Below are 19,059 nucleotides of genomic sequence, written 5' to 3' on the forward strand. Positions count from 1 at the left end.
AAATACAGATTTCAAAGCAAGTCCACTGGAGATCTACCTTATCTAACTGTCTCTAGCTTCTTACAAATAGTTGTCCCTAACTTCACCCACTTTATATACTTATTGCATATTATAGAACTAATCAAATCATTACAGGATGATGGAGTCTTTTTAGGTCCTCAAGTTCCAAATTAGGGAAGACAATAGCAACTACCATCGCATCTGTCATTCTCTTTGTGATAGCCGTCCCCATCTCTGCATATGCTGAAGTTGAGCTGAAGAAACCAGTCCAATGTCATTCTAATCAGCAAGCAATAGATTGCTAGAATTTATATTATAATGCTACAAAATAAGCCTCGGGTTTTTCAGGTCTCTTCCTCAGAGTATTTGTTCCTATCCTCTCTGTATTATAGGGAAAACCAAGTCATAACAAGACAGCGAAACAATTTCCTAGAAAAACATGCAATGGATAAGACTTATAAAACCATAATATAAATGATCTTCCATAGCTACTATGTTTTCTCTTGTTATTTTCAATAGATTTGTCCACAACACTGGCTAATTATAGTTAAACATACTAACACCTATTTTTATAAAAACTTATCTTTGACTGCATTGTAGTATTTGAGAGCTGTTACTGATTCATACCAGTATGGATATCCTTTACATCTTGTCATGCTCAGAGTAGTTTCCTCTACTTTTAGGGTTGATTCTAACACGCATACCGATTTCAAATAGGATCAGTCAAGGCCAACCAATAGTCTTATGATTCAGATACAATTAAGATCAGTCATAGTAAGACAATGTAAGTAATACAGGATTTCAGCCTAAGTCAATAGGAAAGTAAGGATAGTTACCATGGTATAACCTGCTATTTTTGGTTCTAGAGGTCTGTGTCCTCAAATCTAACATGAGTGGACAGACCAGAACAAATTTAATTCAATCTAAATATGGCACTAGGACTACTGTGTCTTTTAAATCGTTATACACCATTAGCAATGACCTCTGCTTTTTTTTTTAAATATAGTTTCAGAGCTGTCTCTACTAAAGACTAGCTTACCGTCTCTGCCTCATGTCTGCTACTCCACTTTTCTGCTATAATTTGTCCACCTTATTCCCTCATTCCATTGTCTGCCCCGTTCACTGAGGCCTCTCTGCCACTGTAGCTGTAATCCTGATATCTCTTCCTCTCTTTCTCTGTAATGTCCTTCAGCGCTCTCTGTAGGGTTGGATTGGTGGCCACGAACTCCCACAGTTCCTCCTTGTCTTGAAAGTATCTTATTTCTTCATTAATTTTTAGAGAGAGTTTTGACGGATATATGAACTTCGGTTGCATATTTTTTTCCTTCAGGACTTGGAATATTTCTCCCCACTCCCTTCTTGACTTAAGAGTTTGTGTTGATAAGTCTGCTGTTATTTTGATAGATTTCCCGTTATAGGTAACCTGCATCTTTTCTCTGGCTGCTTTTAATATTCTGTTTTTTTGGTGGATTTCTGGGATCTCGATTATTATATGCCTAGGCGTAGATCTGTTTTGGTTGTAGGTAGCTGGCGTTCTGTATGCTTCTTTTATCTGGATATCATTTCTTTTTGCTATACGTGGGAAATTTTGCTTTAATATATCTGTGAATATTTTTTGTATTTCATTTTTGGATGTTCCTGCTTCCTCACTCACATTCTTTATTCTTAGGTTATGTGTCTTTTTATCATCTTCCAGTTTTAGAATTGCTTCTTTCTGGTTCCTTGTTATTTTTAAGAGGCTTTTTCTTTCACGTTCATAAGCCCTAAATCTCTCTTCAAGTTTCAGAAGGTTGTCTTTAGTTTCTGTCAAGGCATTTTGCCAATATTCAATGGAGTTTTTAGTTTCCTGATATTCTCTTTGGATCTGTTTCATGTATTTTAAGTTATGCTTAAATTCTTCTTCAGATGCTTCTCTTTCTTTTCTGATTTCCTCAGTTCTTCCATCTGTGTTCTCTTGGGCGGGGCTTGTCATTTCTTTAATTAATCTCTTTATATCTTGCCTCACTTGGATCAGGAGTACATCTTTAAATTCCTCTATGAGATCATGTAAGTACTTTTTAATTTCGGCTGATGCTGTGTCGAGTAGAGGATGGTTACTGTGTTTGTTCTCTTCAGTGTTTAGTTCTCTTGGGTTTATTTTCTCCTGTTGAACAGCTGGAGATTTTTTTTATTTTTATCTCTTGTCATATTTCTGGTTTCTTTCAGACTGTCCTGGAGTTCTCTGGCCCTCTCCGAATTGCTTAGGGCCTCTCAGAAGCGTGCTGGCTTGAGTTTTTGCTGTCTTCCCCAATTTGCTGTTATCTGGGGTAGGCTGGGATGCAGGGGTGGTACAGTCTAGTCTCTAGCCTCTGTGTCAGTTAGCTCATAGATTAGGCTGTACGTTCTGGTTGTCACTGAGTTGTGACTATTTTGTATCTGCTTATTGGGCCCCAAGCAGAGGCTTGGTTTAGCCCCAGTAGCTCCTGCCAGTTCTCTTTGAATCAGAAGCAGCTGAGTAATGGCACAGGATTCTGCCCAAGTCCCAGCCGTTCTCTTCCAAACCTCTCTGTGACAGGAGCACCAGAAAAGCAGATCTGCCCAAAACTAAGATGGCTCCCACTAAGTTCTCTGTGTGGAGCTGAAGCCAGCAAGTAATCAGGCTCTGCCAGGACTCAAGATGTCTTCCACCAGCCCTCCCTACAAGGGGACCTGGTGATGTCGCCAAGCTGCGGTTTCTGCCGCCAGTCTAATATGTCTGCACCAGACTCTGTGTTATTGATTTCCCCGTGGTGGCGGGCCAGCTGTTCTCTGGCCAAACCCAGCAGCCGCGGGGTTCTCTGTACTCACCAGAGTCCGGTGCAAGTCCTTGTTCCGGGACCGCCGCACACCAAGCTGTCCACTTTTCCCGCACTCCCGGCCCAGCGCTGACCGGTCAGATATCTGTGCACCGTTTAGATTTGAAATGCCAGAGCTTTGTGCTTCCGCTCTGGTGCAGCGGTGCAGAACTGGCTGCTGCTTGGAGTCTCCGTCCGGGTCTCCGTTTCCCGCAGTCCCCAAAAACAACTCAGCTTTTCGTGCTGGGTCCACGAGTCTCGAGTTCACACTTTCAATAGGCACTGAGACAGAGAAAGGGAGAGAAAAAGACGGAGAGAGAGAGAGAGAGAGATTCATAAAGAATGAGAATACTTCAGCAAAACATGTAGAGAGTATTACTGGGGGAGTAATATGGATGTGATGGTTGTTTGTTAGTATACTGATGGTGGGGCTTTAAAGATTCCAAAGTGGGGAAGCACTGGAATGGGATGTCAGGAGCACGTGGAAATGCATGTCAATTGGTGACAGTCACTTCGCTCCTGTACATAGAGCAAAGGAAAAATTCAAAAACGTTTCTCATGTCCTGCTGCCCCTTCTATTTCTACCTCAGTGGTATTTTTCCCCCACACCATGCAGACCTCCATACACCAGTGCCAGGTCCTGTCGGTTGAACAGGCCCTTCTGTCCACTAGGAGAAACTGTTGGAAAACCACCAGGGACTACTTGTCACTGGAACTGACTTAGAGAAGTGTTTTCATTTTGTTTTGGTATAGTAAAAAGGGAAATGTGCTGAGGAACCAGATTTGGGGGAGAAATGAAGGGAAGGTTTTAAGGTGGACAATGCCTTTGTTCCCTTTGCAGATGATCTGGTAAGGTCATGGTTGTTTTGAATTCTTCCATGCTAGGTTGTTGAGAAGGATGACATGCGGCAATGGAATGCAATAATCTTGCCATTATTCATTAAAGTAATTATTAAAATAATTATTTCCACAAATTAAGGCTTATATTTGCAATAGCTTTGTTCATTATATACTACTACTCAAGTCAACCTTGAGAATACAGAGAGTATAAATGACAAAATTTTAAGTTTTTCTAATGCTTTCACCAAAATCAGCTATTATTTCACCTTAATACTGCTATGTTCAAAAAACAACCTTCACACTACTGTTTAAAATATTACTTATGAATCTATGCACCTTGATAAAATGTTTCCTGTTTTTCACTCCCTGAGGCCCGCATGACATAATTATTAGCTTTCCATAGGGTTAAACAATAACTACCCATGCTTACGTCTAAGAGAGAGTGGAAAATAAATATACCTTGGAGCATTATAACAGTTGAAAGTTTTCCCACAGTTCGACTGTTCCCCCAGAAGGGCACACAGGATTTTTAAAAACATCTTTTAAAAAATTGCTTTCTCCTGGTACTGAATAAATCCTTTCTACCTCTAAAATGCAACCATGCCATGCTTTTCGTCTTTAGTTCTGATCAATAGAAATTAGTGTCCGGGTACCATTCTAGAAAAAGGGAAAATGCCAATAACAGAGTAGGTCAAAATCTTTCCATCTGAACTTACAGGAAGTAAAAAACGTGCAGCATAAGTAAATACTGAATGTGTTAACAAAAGAGAAAAATAAGGACGGAGGGAACAAAGGAGTGTCAGTGGGGGTGGCAGAGGGTACCGTTTTGGTGGTGGCATTCTAGAAAGGGTTCTGAAAAAAAATAACAGTTAAGGAGTGGAGGCAGGGAGGCAGAGGAGGCCCTGGGGTTTGCAGGGCAGTTCAAGGCCAAGTGGCAGCAGCCGTGGGAGCTCAGGGAGGCCCGGGGAACTTTGCCAGGGAAGCCTGGCCTAGCAGCCTATCGCACTGGTACGCGCCAGGAAAGTGTAGCTGTATGTCTGTTTCTGCAGAGCTCCTCTACCCTTTCCATTCCGTTCTCAGGTCCTAGAAGCTGAGCTGTATTTTGTGTACGTGTGTAGTGACCTTATGCTAATAAGCTTTATGTAGATGAGGATGCTGGAAAGAGAGGGCAGATTAAGAAGGAGTGTCTTTTCCCCACAGTGAAACTCCTTTTGTTTTTATTTTTTATTTCTTTGGTGGTGCTGGGGATCGAACTCAGGGCCTTCTGCATGCAAAGCAAGAACTCTACCACTGAGCTATATCCCCAGTCCTCTATATTTACTTTTGGGCCGCCTTCCTTCTCTATCAACCATTCAAATGTTCTCTCTGTTAGAGAAGTGACTCCCTCTCATCTCTGTGTTTTACTGATGAATAGTTCCGAATGGCCCCAAGCCCAGGGTATCAGGGCTAGGACCCTATGGGGATGCAAATTCCTTTGCCTGGCAAAGTAATGTTAGGACTGCAGCTGGGGCATCTGATTCAGTTCAATTCTTTCTTGAAAAGGAAGAAAATTAGAGCCCTTGAGTTTAAAAGTAATACCCTCTGATGGTTGATGGCGCCATGCTGCTTCTTGGAATCATTTTTTTCTTTATTCCAAAAAGAACTTAAAAATATTTCATTTGGCTCTGCTGTATTATGAGTGCCTATAATCCACTAAATTTTTATTTCTATTGTTAGTCAGTGTTTATATTTTATTCTGCGAAATGTTTCATTAAATATATCCCTAAGAATCATTTTACATACTTCTCAGTAACACGCAGGAGACTCACTATCTCATTTTCACATTTAGAAATTGTGGAAGAATTATCTGTAGCGTGAATTTACTTTTTCTAATGCCATTTGTTTTATTTTCACTTGTATACTAATATCTTCATGGTATATTACTTTTGGATTTTTTTGGTTTTTTTATTTAAGATTAAAAGGACAAAGAAAAGAAAAACAAAAAAGCAATACAGACAAACAACAAGAAATCAAATACAATAACAGTATAGGTTTACAAAATAAGATGATAGGAATTTGACAATGATTATAATATTGTGTATTGTTACCTTCAAGACGGTTACTTAGATTAACAGATATAGGCATGTAAAAATTGATCTAAACATATGAGTATTAACTGTTCTTTTCCAATAACTAATACAACTAGTACAGCTATCATATATGTCTTTTTCCTATTCTCTTCCTTTTTTCCTCCTTTGCCTTGTTCTAATTACTTTTCCTCTGTGAACAGTTCCTTATCCTTATACAGTATTTGTTGTAGATTTTTGGAACATATATAATTTTTCAGTTTCTTACACTAGGGAAATGATACAGTATTTACACGTGAGTTTAATTTATTTCACTTATCAATATGGTCTCAAGTCATGTTCATTTACTTATAAAAGTCTCAATGCGAGAGTCCTGGATGACGCATAGATTTCCTGTGATTGGTAAATCCAATTAACTGATCAAGTGGCTTGTCAGAAAACTTGTTTTGAGACTGTGGCCCTTCCACGGGGAGAACCACCAGTGTTTCCTGAGATCCACACCATGTTGGAACTTAGGACGCTGGGAAACCAAGCAACCAGCCTGCCTCCCTGCTAAGCAATAGTGAACCTGCTGGGGCATGGCCTAGAGTCAAACATCCCACTTTCCCTAACCCCCTTCCCCTGTCCCCCTGTTAGCAAATGGGAACCAGAAATCTGAGCATCTCTTGGGAGGTTTACCATAGCAAATAAGGGGGATTTCTTTCTACCATCTCTTTGAAGGCAAATATTTTTATTACTGTTTTGCTTTATTCTGATTAATGGTACTGCAATGGTACTTCAATATTCTGTTTTGATAAGTTCTATAATGTTCTGTATTTCATTTTATTTTGATATACTATTGTAAAGATAATGAAATATACTGTGATTCCTATTACTCTTATCCCGGTAACCTGCTGTGAAGTTCTGTACCAATTTTACTACACAGTCTCGATGGGCTTTAAAAAAAGAAAAGTCTCAATGCAATCTTTCTTTATAGCTGAGTAGTACTCCACTGTATTAAAATACCACATCATTTTTATCCATTGCTTGATTGATGGGTACTTGGGCTTGTTTCCAAGATTTGGCTATTACAAATTGTGCTGCTATAAACATGGATGCACATGTATCTCTGTGGTATGCTGTTTTCAATTCTTCTGGCAAAATGCCCAGAAGCAAGACAGCTGGGTGGAACGGGACTTCCAATCCCAGTTTTTTGAGGAATCTCCACACTAACTTCCACAGTGGTTGCACCAGTCTGCACTCCACCCAACAATGGAGAAGGGTTCCTTTTTTCCCACATCCCCTCCAGCATTTGTTGTTGGTTGATTTCTTGATCTTGACCATTCTTTCTGGGATGAGATGGAATCTCAGTTTTTTAATTTGCATTTCATGAATGAGCATTGATGTTGAACATTTTTTCATGTATTTATTTTCCATTTGTATTTCCTTATCTGAGAAGCATGTATTCATCTCAGATGCCCATATTTGGACTGGGTTCTTTAATTCTGGGGGCCTGATTTTTTTAACATTCTTTGTAAGTTCTAGATAAAAGTCCTTTGTCTGAGGGACAGTTGGCTAAGATATTTCCCAATTCAGGGTTTTTTTTTTAATCTGCTGGAGATTTCCCTTGATATGCAAAAATTTTAGTAAAACAAGATTCCAGTTGTTGATTTTGGGAGTTTGACTTTTATTCATGAACTCTCTGCCTACCCCTATGTTGTCAAGATTTCTACCTAATTTGTCTTCTAATAGATTTAGTGTTTCTGTTTTAATATTTAGATCCTTGATCCACTTTGACTTTAGTTTAGTTCATAGTGATAGACATGGATCTAGTTTTAGTTTTTGACATATGAAGAGCCAGTTTTTCCAGCAACCCTTAGTAAAGAGGCTATCTTTCTTCCAGTGTACATGTTTGGCCCCCTTTGTCAAAGATGAGGTGGCTGAGTGTATTTGTAGTTGTGGCTGTATCTTCTTTTCTTCTCCATTGATCTTTAGGTCTGTTTTTATTCCAATACCATGCTGATTTTATCACAGTGGCTTTGTAATACAATTTCAAGTCAGGGATTGTGATGCCTCCTGCCTTAGCTTTGTTGCCCAGAATTGTCTTTGCTATTTTAGGTCTCTTCTGGTTCCAGATGAATTTTAGGGATGATTTCTCTAGAGCTGTGAGGTATGCAAATGGTATTTTGATTGGAATTGCATTGAATCTGTATAACAATTTTGGGAAGATGGTCATTTTCACAATATTAATTTTTTCTGTCCATGAACAGGGACTATCTTTCCATTTTCTGAAGTCCTCTTCCATTCTTTTTTCAGTGTAATGTAGTTTTCAATGTATAGATCTTTTACGTCTTTTGTTAGATTGATTCCTAAGTATTTCATTTTTTTGGATGCTATAGTGAAGTGTGTGGTTTCCCTTATTTCTCTCTCAGTGAGTTTGTTGTTTGTGTACAGGAATGCTATTGATTTTTAAGTGTTGATGTTGTATCCAGCTACATTACTGAATTTGGTTATTATGTCTAGGAGACTTCCAATGGAGTTTGGGTTTTTCTTATGTAGAGTATCATATCATCTGCAAATAATAATTTAACTTCTTCCTTTCTTATCTGTATTTCTTTTTCTTATCTAATTGCTCTGGCTAATGTTTCTATACTGAATAGGAGTGGGATAATGGACATCCTTGTCTTGTTCCTAATTTTAGATTGAAAGTTTTTAGTTTCTGTCCATTTAGTAAGATGTTGTCTGTTGGTTTATCACATATGGCTTTTATCAGATTGAGGTAGATACCATCTATTTCACTTTTCTGCAGGGTTTTTATCATGAATAAGTGTTGGATTTTGTTCAAAGCTTTTTCTGCATCTATTGAGATGATCATGTGGTACTTGTCCTTAGCTCTGTTGATATGGTGTATTACATTTATTGATTTGCATATGTTGAACCATCCCTGAGATGAATCTCACTTGATTATGGTCTATAATATTCCCGATGACTTGTTGCATTCTATTTGTCAATATTTTATTGAGGATTTTTGCATCTATGTTCATTAGAGAAACTGGTCTGTAATGTTTTTTTTTTTTTCTTTTCTTTTTTTTTTTTTTTTTTTTTTGATTGGGTCATTCTCTGGTTTTGGGGTTAGGTTAATACTTGCTTCCAAGAATGAGTAAGAGAGGATTGCTTCCCTTTCAATTTCACTGAAGAGATTGAGGAGTATTGGAATTAAGTCTTCTTTGAATTTCTTGTAGAATTCTGCAGTGAATCTATCAGGACCTGGGCTTTTCTTTGTTGATAGGCTTCTAATTACATTTTCAATTTCATTAACTGAAATTGAGTTATTCAGCAGTTTTACATCTTCTTGATTCAGCTTTGATAATTCATTTGTTTCAGGAATCTGTCCATTCTTTCTATTGTCAAATCTATGGGAGTAAAAGTTTTTGAAGTAGGCATTGATCTTCTGTATTTCCAGAGGGTCTGCAGTGATTTCACACTTCTCATCTCTTATTGCATGGATTTGAACTTTTTCCTACATCTTTTTAATAAGGTTGGCTAGGGGTTTAACAATTTTATTTATTCTTTCAAAGAACTAGCTCTTAAATTCATTAATTCTTTGCATTGTTTTCTTAGTTCCAATTGCATTAATTTGTGCTCTGATCTTTATAATTTCCTGCCTTCTTTGGACTGTGGGTTTGACTTGCTCTTCTTTTTCTAGAAGTTTGAGGTGCAGCATTAGATTGTTTATATGTATTTTTCCATTTTCCTAATGTGGGAATTTGGTGCTATAAATTTTCCTCTGAGGATTGTTTTCATTGCGTCCCATAGGTTCTGGTAATTTGTATTTGTATTTGTATTTTCAATTGTAGATATTGTTTAATTTCTTCTTTAATTTCTTTTGTGACCCACTGGTTGCTTAGGAGAATGTTATTTAGTTTCCATATGTTTATGGGGTTCTTTGTCATTAATTTCCAATGGGTTTTTGTCATTAGTTTCCAATTTTATCGTGCTATGTTCAGATAATATGCATGGAATTATTTCAATTTCTTTGCATTTACTTAACCATGTTCTGTGAGTTAGTATATGATCTATTGTAGAGAATGACCCATGTACAGCTGAGAAGAATGTGTTTTCTGATGTTGTTGGGTGGAAAACTCTGTACATATCTACTAGGTCCATTTTTTCACAAGTTTGATTTAGATCTGTTATTTCTTTGCTAATTTTTTGTTTGGTTGATCTGTCTCTGTAACAATGGGGTGTCAGGTGCCTATTTATAACTGTATTATGGTTTATTTCATTTTTCATGTCTATTAAAATTTGTTTTACATAGTTGGGTGCTCTTATATGTAGTGCAAATATATTTAGGATTGCAATTTTTTCCTCTTGAATTTTTCCCCTAACAATATGCAGTGACCTTCTTTATCTCTTTTGATCATTCTTGGTTTGAAGTTCACATTGTCTGCAAACAAAATAGCTATCCCTTTTTTCTGGGTTCCTATTGCATGGAGTATTGTTTTCCATGCATTGACTTTTAGTCTGTGAGTTTCCTTTTTGAGTTAAATGTTTCTTATTCACAGAATATTGTTAGATTTTGTTTCTTAATCCATGCTGCCAGTCTGTTTCTTTTTATTGTTGAGTTGAGACCACTTACATTGATGGATATAGCTGATAAGTACTGACTGATCACTGTCATGTTATCTTCTGTTGTTGGTTTTCTACTTTTTCTATTTGTTTGCCTTGCTTAGTGGTTTCTTTTTGTTGTTATTCCTGGGACTGTAGTTATCCTTGTGTCTTTCTAGAGTGGTTTTTAGTACTCTTTGTAGTGCTGGCTTGGTAACCATGAATTTCTTAAGTCGTTCTTGGTCATGGAAGTATCTTACTATTTTCAAAGATAGTTTCACAGGATACATCAATCTAGTTTGAAAGTTGTTTTCCTTCAGGACCTGAAATACTTCACTCCAAGCTCTTCCTAACTTGAAGGTTTGTGTTGAGAAGTCTGCCGTGATTCTAATAGGTTTTCCTTCATAAGTGACCTGTTTTCTTTTTTTTTTTTTTTTTTTTTTTTTTTCTGACAGCCTTTAGTAGTTGGTTCTTGTGCTGAATTTCTAATTATTATATGTCTGGGTAAAGATTTATCTTGGTTATGATTCATTGGGGTTCAGTATACCCCACTTATCTATATCTCAGATTCTCTTCCCATGTTTGGAAATTTTTCTGTTATTATTTCTGCAAATAGTCTTCACAGGTCATTTGTGTTGACTCCTGCTTTTTCATTTTCACTGTCAATCTTATGTTGTTTCTCTTTGCATCATCTTGCAGCAGTTGAACTGTTGTTTCCTGGTTCCTTATTATTTTTAAGGGATCTTTTCGTTCGTGGTTGTAGTCTTCCATCCTGTCTTCAAGGTCTGAGAGTCTATCTTCAGTTTCATTCAAATGGTTTTGCCAGCTTCCAATAGAATTTTTAATTTCTTGAATATTCCTTTGTGTCTGTTTCATGCATTCTGTCTTATGTTGTTCATTCAAGGTTTCCATTACTTTATGTTCTTCCATTTTTATTTAGATCCTCTTTTGTTACACTCCATGTTTCACAATGTTTGTCGTTTCATTTTTTACCTGAGATATTATTTACGATGATTTCCTCAAACTTCATGGAGTTGTTTTTTCACTTCATTTACTATCGTTTCAGAAAGTTCAGTAGTACAATTTCCAGTATCTTCCATATCAGTGTCTCTTGGGTTTGTTCTCAGTGGTCTAGGGTATTGAGATTGCCTCTTGCTTTTTCATTTTATATTTTCCTCTAGGACCAGTGTGGATGGTCAGGCACCCTCCTGATGGGTTGCACTGGAATGCTGCCCTGGAAAGAGTCTCAATCCTCTGATATCCCCATGACTATCTGGGATGCACCCCCGACCTATGGTGCCAGATTCTTGTGCTCTGTAGGCTGGCCAGGAGTTCCCCTAATGTATTGCACTGGGTTGCCCTGAGATGCTAGGCTGGGCAGAGGTTGGATCCTCTTGCTGCTAGCAGGATCACACTCCAGGAGTATGTTACTGGGGCCTAGAACCTGGTAGAGAACTTCTGGCACCCAGCTGGCTAGTTGGATCACAGCCCCTGTGGGTCACCAGGGCCTAGTACCTGGCTGGGTGGAATTCAAAACCTCCAGGATCCAGGCAGCTAGACAGCATGACCCCAAGTGTGGCATCGCCTGGGCCTTGCCTCTGGCTGGGAGGAGTTCAGAGCCTCTGGAGTACACAGCTCACCTGAGCATGTTCCTAGTATATAATCGATAAATTATTTTGGATATTTTACTTGAACTATAAATAAAAGTATCCTAAACTGTTGTTTATCTTTCTGTGTTTTTATGTAGTTCACATTGAATTTTGGGGGATATCTCAGAGATGTAGTATATAACTTAGCTTGTTACAGAAATTATTGAAAGGAATTTACTTTTCCCAAAAGTTTACTTAGTGTTGCTTTAATATTACATCCAATCTTCTGGAAGATACTAGATGTTTTCCAGAGTATTTCTCTTAAAATTTTCTGGCATTTTTACATAAATACTATTTCTTGGTTTTCTTTCCTGTTTTCCTTTTTAGTTTTTCTTTTGCAGACTTAATAGGTTAATTTCCTCTGTACCAGAATTTGCTATTTCAGGATAGTGGGACAAATCAAGGCTCTCAGGAGTAACAACAAGGGAGACACTGTCACATGCCAAGGAGATAAATATCTGAGTAGCTGAATCCAGTCCCTTCTAAGAAAATGGATTCATGTGACCTTTTACTTATTATTTGGTATAGTTTTCCAGCAGGAAGAAGGAGTGGTATTTTGGCTGAGAGAATAATGTAATGGGTTGGGCTAAAACCTAAGATTAAACCTGGCTTCTAAGCAAGAAAGAATCCGATAATGGAGTCTTGATGGACCACTTGTCAGGACTGTCTTTAAAAGCACAAAAGTCTGCATTTATTTTCAGACATTAGGATTTGCAGCTAATATTTTAAAATACATGCACAGGGCCACCAAAATTTAAGCACATTGTTTATCCATTTTAAAATTTAAGAAGGCTTTCAAATCTTGTAATAATTGAATTTTATATAATAAAGCTACTTGTAAGAAAACACTGTTGCACATTTTCCTTTTTTTATGTCTTTGGTTAAACTATTTAATTCAATGTATTTAACATAAATGCATTTTTTAGGAAGACAAAAAAATTTTTCCATTTTTAAATTATTGTGCATTTTCTTTTATTAGTGATAAAGCTTATAAAATCTCAAGGTATTTGAAGGATACATTAGATGTTAAATGAAGAGCAGTCATTAAAATGAAAAATTATAATTTTTATATACATCAAAAGACTTCCTTTATATTACTTTGGACTTTTACCTAGGAATTATGCATGATTTTAGAAATTCTACGTATTGGTAAAAAAAAAATCTGAAAATTTACCAAATTCAAGAATACTAATAACATACATTCTCATACAGCCAAAATTTAAGGGTTTACCATCCTATGGGCAATGTTTTAATAAGATTTACATAAGTAATCTTAGCCAATCTGCAAATCCTTACGGTATAAATATTATTAGCTTTCATTTGGCAGATAAGTCAACTGAGACACAAAATGTTCAACAAATCTGCCTGAGGTCATAGAATCAGTGCAGAGTCAGCCCAAAGACTGAAGAAACACTTGTAAAATTATCCCAGCCAGTTCTACCCATGGAAAGTGTACACAGCTGTCGAGCGTCTGAGCTAAAGGTGCCAGAAGGTCTACCCAACTACATCACCTCCAATGGTTTACAGCACTACCCACAGTTCCCACCAACAAGGAGAGCATTTTGTGCTAAGGTACTGACGCTGGGCGATGTATTAAAAAGATTATCTAAGAAGCATCGTCCACAATGGTAGTAAAACAAAGTAGACACATTCTAGGGAAACTTGGATGATAAAAGGAGAAAAAAGAAAATAAAAAAAGCTGCTGGAGGTAAAACATCAAAGTTCATATTTTGGTTCCTGAAGATGGTTCCAATTTGGCTTTGTTTAGATATAAAAATTATTCATGTCAAGTTAACTCCGTCTATGAGATACATAACTACACTAGACCATTAAAGCTATGCCATTGCAAATGGAAGTTTGATTAATAGAAAATTTATCTATGTGTAATTTGTATTTTCTTTGTACTTACTTTTTTGTCAAGTTCTTAAATATGGGTCCCACATATAGACCCCTCTTGGTATATGAAATTTCACATGTGTCTGTGAGAATACATGGCACCCTAAGAAGATTGTCCAGACTCACCAGATTCTCACAAATACATGTCAACACCCCCAAACTGTCAGTTAGTATAAAACCAACCTACCACAGTGTGTGTCTTACCTGTCACTTAAAATTAGTGACTGCAGGACATGGCCCTAACCAGCTAAGACAATATGACATACAAATGTTCAAATTGGGCTTCTTCAGGAGCCATACAGGGCTACTTTGAAGCATTTTAGAAAGGAAAATATGGCACTGAAAATGATCGGGACCAGGATTACATCACATACCCCTGGCTCGCTACCCCTGCTCTTTGGGTTTTCACTGTTTAGACAACAGATGCAACTATTCAGGATTGATGCTGTAAGTAAAGACGACAACAAACTGAGATGAGTATGTCAATAGATGAGCTCAGAAAAGAGTTAGGCAATGGAAGTCGATTAATTAAAAATGCTTTCCAAAATGAACAAACCAGTCCCACTTTCTCCGTGAGCTATTACGAGGTGCTTTTCAGTTCTTAAGACATTTTCCTTACTCTGTGTTTAACAACAAATGCTGGCCAATAACTGTGAGTTAATTGAAAAGGATTGTTTTCTAGTTGCCAAGAAACAGTGGTGCTTTCTTACATTATGCAGGCCATTATGTGCGCTGATCAAGCTTCCTGATTTTTCTTTTAGGGTTTAAGAACATAGGCTGCTGCAATTTAGCCGTCCCTTGAGGAGAGGAGCACAAATCAAGAAGGCTTACAAAAGTGTTGTTCCATTTTGATTGTTCAGGTAAGATTTGGATTTGACAGTACTTACCTTCTTCTGTGTATGTAACTTCTAGATCACTCACATGCTTTCATGTTTAGTGAAAGAACAGATTTTAAATAATCTTTTAACTTGAGGTAGTGGCATGTAAAATCATATTGAACTGATTTTCTTCCAACTGAAGAGTCAAGGGAGGGGGAGATAAAGAGGCAGAGATACCATCATCTGTGAAAGTAGCTATGCACTTTGTTCTGGGTTTCAGAGTCATAAATAAATGTTAACGAAGAAGACACTGTGAATGTGTTTGGTGTAGAAATCTTGTTATTATTACTGTGGAAACAGATATAATTATTTCTCTTTGGAGGGACGACTTCAAATCTTGTTTGACTGGTTCCAACTGTGAAATGGGATTTGTATTTTGTCAACTTCAAAAAGATTCGTTGATCTTATGCAGAACTAAAACTTAGTATGGTCTCTCAAAACAACTCCTGTATTCATTATCTTCCTTTTTCTGTTGACTGTATTTTTGATGATTTTATCTTGATAATTAACACAAAATCAGGGGCAACATATTTAATGATGTTTATTAAAGGTATGAGATAAATTTTTTGAAAATGTCAACCTTAATCCCAAAGAGGGGAAACAGCAGCTCTTGGATCAGTTATTAGCTCCCACACTCAGAAATGCAGTCATCTTCCTAGTGTTCAGGAGTTAATGTTCTCAAAGGCTGAAGGCGACCTATCAACATGAATTTGCATGTCACATCACCGAGGCTAGTGCGCTTCCCTTTGAAATCAGGTGTTACCAACTCTGCAGATGAATCTAGTTGAATGTGGTTACTGTAGATCCTTCTTTCAAAGTCCTCTTTTACCTCCTCTCTTGCATGCTTCTGGGTTTCCTTTAAGAGAAAGATCACCAAAATGGATACAAGTCAGGTCAAATATTTGTTGTCTAATTAGTTAAGTCTCAATTTGTTCAGGCTTTGAAACCACCTACATATAAATGTGACCTCTATAATGTAAACCCTCCCTGATGGAGGAAATAAATTATTTCAGCATGCCTTCACCTGATGATGTGATTTGGGTTTTCCACAAATAAAACAAGACTTTGGTGAGGAAACTATTTCATGGACTAGTGTTGATGAAATGATAGTTGAATATGAACATGAAATCCATTTATAAGGTTTTAACTCATGAAACTAGAATTCTTAATATTTTTCAATTAACCAAAAGAATAATATCATTAGCTCTCACAAATTCATTGCACCGGTTTTTATTTACCTAATAGTAGAACTGGAACAGCTCCTTTAAATAAATGCACAATTTGTGATTAAATAGGGTATGACTTACGACCATTTTTAATTTTATCATGATTGTGCTTTTCTCCAGGTAAGACATAATCAAACAGTTCCATTCTAGTTTATATTTATTTCTTTACCTTGTTAAAAAAGTACTCTTTATCTTAAAAACATCTTTTGATATTCATGGTACTGTGGTGTTAAAAATATCCATGCTGCTAATTTTTCACTTAGTCACTTCTTTGCAATTGTTAGAGCAAGGTGATGTGATTATGTGGGGTGGGGCAGGACAGGAGAAGTCAGACTGACAGTATTTCAGGGACAGGTTTCCATACCGAGTGCACTGTTGCTCCCTTGACTGCAAACAGAGTGAATGTGGTATTTTGAAAGTAACTACCAGAGAAAATATTTAATAGTACAACAGAAAATCTTGATTTCTTTTCTGAGTAGTATTTTCATATCAACTTGCTTCTCCATGGATTAACAATTTTGCTCAAAGACCAAAGTCTATCTAGGTTAGGATGGAAATGAGATCTATAAAACCTTAATTAAGAAGAGATTGGATTCTGCTGATAGTTTTGTAGAACGCAATGACAAAGTACTATATATTTTGAGAAGCACTTAGTGATTGTTACATCTAATGGCCTTGAAATGTTATTTTAAAGTCCTCTAGAGTCTGAAAAGCATAAAGAAAGATGGATGTGTGAAAGTTGGGGGAACAGTTAGCTTGTGGTGTTGGAAAAATAAACTTTATTTTCCCTAGCTTGTACTACTGAGTTTGTCTCTAACAACTCTGAAACAGGTAGTTTAAGAGGCTTCAGCAAACACTTCGTAGCAAAACATAGCATCCTTATAGCATTATGCTAATCTATCTTTCAAGAGTGGAGTCCAGTGTGAGGTTATTTTGACATATCACATTTATAGTGAACTTAGGATGGGTTTGATGTCAATTCTTTTATTGCAGTTACTCAGCATTTCTTGCATTGTTCTAGAATTACTTCGGAGATCCTTGCCAAATAGCTTATTAACTTTTAATGGTACCTATTTTTTCTATCTTTGGTAAATGGGGATATTCGCCTTTTGGCACATCGCTTCTATGGCATTTCAAAGTTTTCTAGAAACATATTTTAGCTTTTAACTGCCAATTTCCCAATAACCTATTGGTACAAAGTTTCTTTAACTTTAGAAGTTCAGAATAATATGTATAGTAATAAAGTGCTTTCTGATTCTCTGCCTCCCTAAAAATGTTCTCTTGATAGTACTAGATCACTTTCTAAATATATAGGATGACACAATTTAGTTTAGTAATTATAATTGTTGTGGTTTTTTAATACATAATTAATACCAACATTTGTCTTACCCTGATAAGCAATAGGGACATTTCTTTCTCTTCCCTTAAATATTCTGTTAACTTGAGATTTTAACTCTCTCCTTAACTGCAGTGATAGGATTTTTGAACCACTCTTGTATGTTCTTCTTTCACGTTTGGTACATGCATTTGTAAAACCTAAAAGTAAGCTCTAACTCCGTACACACACATCTTTTGCTCTGACAAGCTGGAAGTTTCTGAATATAATTTTAGTTTTCACAGCAGAGGGTGGGGGGAAATCCTGGCATTTAGTGAACGAAGGACAGGGAGGCTGCTAAGCATCCTAAATGCACAGGATCTCCCCAAGACAAAATGTCTATTCCAAATGCCAACTGTATGAAATCCTGCTTTACAGGCCTTACATATCTTATTGTGGCTAAATGTCTGATCATAGGTCAGAATTTTGGGCTGAGAACATCTCAGAATTTTATGTGACTTGATTCACTTTGGTTTTTTTCTTTCTCATATTGGCCTGTAGCATCACACCTTTGAAGTTTCTGGAACCTGCATGTTTAAGTTGAAGAATCGTGATCTGGCTGGATTATACCATTTTCCCTTCCTTGATTATTACCAGTACCAAAGTGACAATGGTCACATTATCTGGAAGCTCATGGCATGTCCATATTACTAAATAGTGCTTTGTCTGAATGACTTGTGGGTCACTTCCCTCATTGCTTCTACTTGTGGATAATGAAGAATTCATTAAGGCAAGACAATAATCGTCTGTTTAATCACTGTGCTCCTGGATTTCTGTGTCTAAATGCATTCTTCATCCATTCATCCCCCAGACATTTATTGAGCATTTATGTTCCAGAGAATGTTTTATATTTGAAATTCAGTAGCAAATAAACTTAAAATCTTACTTTTATGGTGATAATAAGAAGGTACAAAAGTCCTTCTATCTTTTGACCATTTGATCCTGCTCTATTAAATGTTAAAAATTAAACACCAGCAATAATGAAAGCTAATGAATTCTAAGTACTATAATTACAAGGGTTTTCTTTGCTTCCACACAAATCCTCTATTTCCTGGGAACTATCAAGAACCCTTACAGCAATTTCTGAAATCCACATTTTGCATGTGTTACTCTATTTTCATTTATAACTTGCTCACCATGCCATCTACAGACTTTGTACTGACCGTGTAGAGAATTTTGAATGAAGGGAATAAAATACTTGATGAGCTGAAGTAGTGTCAGTAAGAATCATTGATGTGTCTGTTGAAGAAGAAATCATAAAAATAAGGATGGAAAATTGTGAGAGGAAACAGTCAACTCAGGAACACACCACTTGCTATGCCAAGAAGGAGTAGAGGGGAAGAAAAGAAATGAAACAAAAAAAGACTAGAAAAATAGAAAAAAGGAAGAGCAGTAATGTGTCTTTTCAGTGTCCCTGTAACTCAGAGTGATTCTTTACTTTGGTGGACGTGTCTCTGGTGAACTCTTTAGAATTTCTTTCTTATTTTATAGCTTATTCCTCAATAGTCATGGATAAGATTATTGGTTTCTTTCCTAGAGACAGAAGCATAAGTAAAGCTAATTATTATAATTTTAATCTTATAGTGTCAATATTTTCATTGATTTTTATTTTGTAATTTCTTCCTTTCCTTCAGATTTTTTTCTTACTATATTCAGAAATATATATATGTTCCCCTACTAAATGTTCGCTAATGTGTTAAAAATGTGAAAAAAATAAGATTTGATGTGT

At 36.7% G+C, this 19,059-nt stretch overlaps 1 long non-coding RNA gene across 1 annotated transcript in view; it reads left to right on the forward strand.

Moving 5' to 3' along the window:
• LOC134478328 (uncharacterized) overlaps positions 1-19,059 on the forward strand; it is a 112,893-nt gene that overhangs the window by 49,837 nt on the left and 43,997 nt on the right. Inside the window, exon 3 of the long non-coding RNA XR_010050916.1 lies at positions 14,613-14,711. This is a non-coding gene — a long non-coding RNA (uncharacterized LOC134478328). The remainder of the gene's footprint in view (positions 1-14,612; positions 14,712-19,059) is intronic.

The sequence above is a fragment of the Cavia porcellus genome, unplaced genomic scaffold, assembly GCF_034190915.1.
Source record: "Cavia porcellus strain 051 isolate PalLab524CR breed Dunkin Hartley unplaced genomic scaffold, mCavPor4.1 scaffold_12, whole genome shotgun sequence".
NCBI classification, from domain to species: Eukaryota; Metazoa; Chordata; class Mammalia; order Rodentia; family Caviidae; genus Cavia; species Cavia porcellus.